A 2,567-nucleotide genomic window follows, 5' to 3' on the forward strand; every position below is an offset into this window, starting at 1 on the left:
GAACTCTGGACTTTCCACCCTAAATGCCAAAAGAAGAAATGGTGTAAAGATGAAGCCTTGCTAGCTGCAATATTATTTCAGCATATCACAAATACTTATTTATCCTGTTTCTACTCTTCAGATTTTAGATGAGCGATGAACTGTCTATATAGGAGAGAAGGTTGCATAATGGTCATGACAGGATCATGGCAATCAAACCATGTGACTCTTGAACCCCTATTCAGTATTTGCCATGTACAGGGCACTGGTAAAATCCATGATTTTATTAAAGTCTCAGTGTCTCCACTCCAAAGCACAGGTGACAGTTAAAGCACCTGAGAGGACTTACGTGAGTATAAAATAAGAGAATAAAAAACTTAGCAAGCCAACTTACATTGCACTCTCCTAGTAGCTTCAAGTATGCTTATTGAAGACAGGAAAACAGTCTTTTTTAACATAATCAACAATACTATGGATGTTTGTCCAAGCACAAAGAGAAATGCTGGAGAATACATCACACACTACAGCCCAATGAGCAATTACCAAATAAAAAGATACTGCAAGGCACCTTACAGACAGTGTTTCATGGCCTCAACATCAGCTTCTGAGACAGGAACAATCTACAAATGGAGAAAACGAAGCTAAGGAGAATTGTGCTACATGGGGACCACAGACTTAAAGTTAGTAGAATGAGGACTGTCTAGTTTCTAATCCACACAGTTTTTCTACAAACAAGCAGGTTTCCCAGATATAAAAGTGGAAAAGTGCCATCACAGTGTGAAATCACACCCTGCTCAGGTAGGTGGCAAGATAATATTCCTGACGTTGACCTGCAGCTTTTCCACTTTCTGCAGCTGCATATGATGCTCATTTCCACCAACTTCTTCACAGCCTTGATTCTGCACTCCTCAGTCCTCGTGCGAAGCTTACTGCAAACTCTCAGACAGCCAGTTTGCATTAGCTCCCAGAACTACCTTTAGAGGCCTGTTACCTTAAGCAGTCAGACCCTGGCATTGAACAGACTGTAATAGCAATCAGAAAACAGCGTGTTGTTTGACACAAAACTAACTACATACATGAGCAACATTTAAGAAACTTTTTGAAAAATCCAAAACAGCTTTAAATCTTTGTGCAATCCTATATAAGGAGCACAAATTGAAGAGAAATGAGATATTTAATACCTTAAGGGAAAATGACTCAATATGACTCCCAGTAATTGCTCAAGACTCATACACACTACAAACATTTATATACACTCTTTTTCTAAGATTTATTTATTTTTATTGGAAAGTCTGATATGCAAAGGAGCAGAGACAGAGAGGAAAATCTTCCGTCTGTTGATTCACTCCCCAAGCAGCCGCAATGGCCGGTGCTAAGCCAATCCAAAGCCAGGAGCAAGGAACCTCCTCCAGGTCTCCCACGTGGGTGCAGGGTCCCAAGGCTTTGGGCCGTCCTCAACTGCTTTCCCAGGCCACAAGCAGGGAGCTGGGTGGGAAGTGGGGCCACCGGGATTAGAACCGGCGCCCATATGGGATCCTGGCATGTTAAAGGCAAGGACTTTAGCCTCTAGGCCATGGCACCAGGTCCTATAATACACTCGTATGTCTTAATTGTAAATTGTTTTTCTTCATCAGAAAACTTTTCAAGTTGCTATATCAATAAAAAAATATCAAATGCAAGCATGCTCCAATTGCACTACAGGGGTTTCTGTTCCTATAGGCAGTTAAAAATCCAGAAGTCCCCAGAAAAACAATCTTCCTAATGAGCTTTTTCATTACATTATCAACATAGTTACCATTTGAAGAAGCTTACTGTGATTAAGAGCACATATACAAGACAAGCACAAAGTAAAGTTCTGGCATCAATGATGATACCAGCTCAGAGACGCTGCAGAAAACGCACCCCTCGGGTCTGCGACAGCATGACTGGCATTTCAAGCTGCAGAAAACATGATAAGCCTTTCAAACAGGTGGTTTCAATTTTTTAAAATTTGTTGTATAATACATGGGATAACAGAATCTCAAGAGCGAAGTGGGTTTTGGCCTGCAGTCCCACCTCTGATTCCCACATTCCCTTATGAGCTGCATGTAAGCAAGCTTTCCAAGAACCAACTGGCAACACAAGGAACAAGGAACTGGACACCGTCTCTTGTCTGGGATTGTTATCAAGGCACAGCGTGTAGTAAGAACGTGGGATTTACTAGTCTCTCAGTTGTTAAAGAACGTGACTTACCTTCATCGCGGCTAATCTAAGTCTCCTTGCCAAGTCACAAATGCTTCCTGCATCTTCACTGGCCAGCAGTGTTTCCCAGTGTCTGGTTTGATACAGCCAGCGAGCAACCTTCCATTTGCTGTGAACTCCGCACCATCCAAGTGGAGACATCTTTTTTTCTTTCCCCAAATAAGCCATGGCCTTGGTTCTGGCAGGCTCCCTGGAAACAGCATTCATAATGACAAACAGACTATCAATAAAGGTATTCATCACAACACACAACTTCCTTCTTTAACTTTTACCTAGGACCATCTGTATCTATGTGTCTTAAAAGCCATTTGTTACATTTTCATTATTATTAAAACCAGTTCTTTTAT

Source organism: Ochotona princeps, chromosome 5, assembly GCF_030435755.1.
Source record: "Ochotona princeps isolate mOchPri1 chromosome 5, mOchPri1.hap1, whole genome shotgun sequence".
Taxonomy (NCBI): Eukaryota; Metazoa; Chordata; class Mammalia; order Lagomorpha; family Ochotonidae; genus Ochotona; species Ochotona princeps.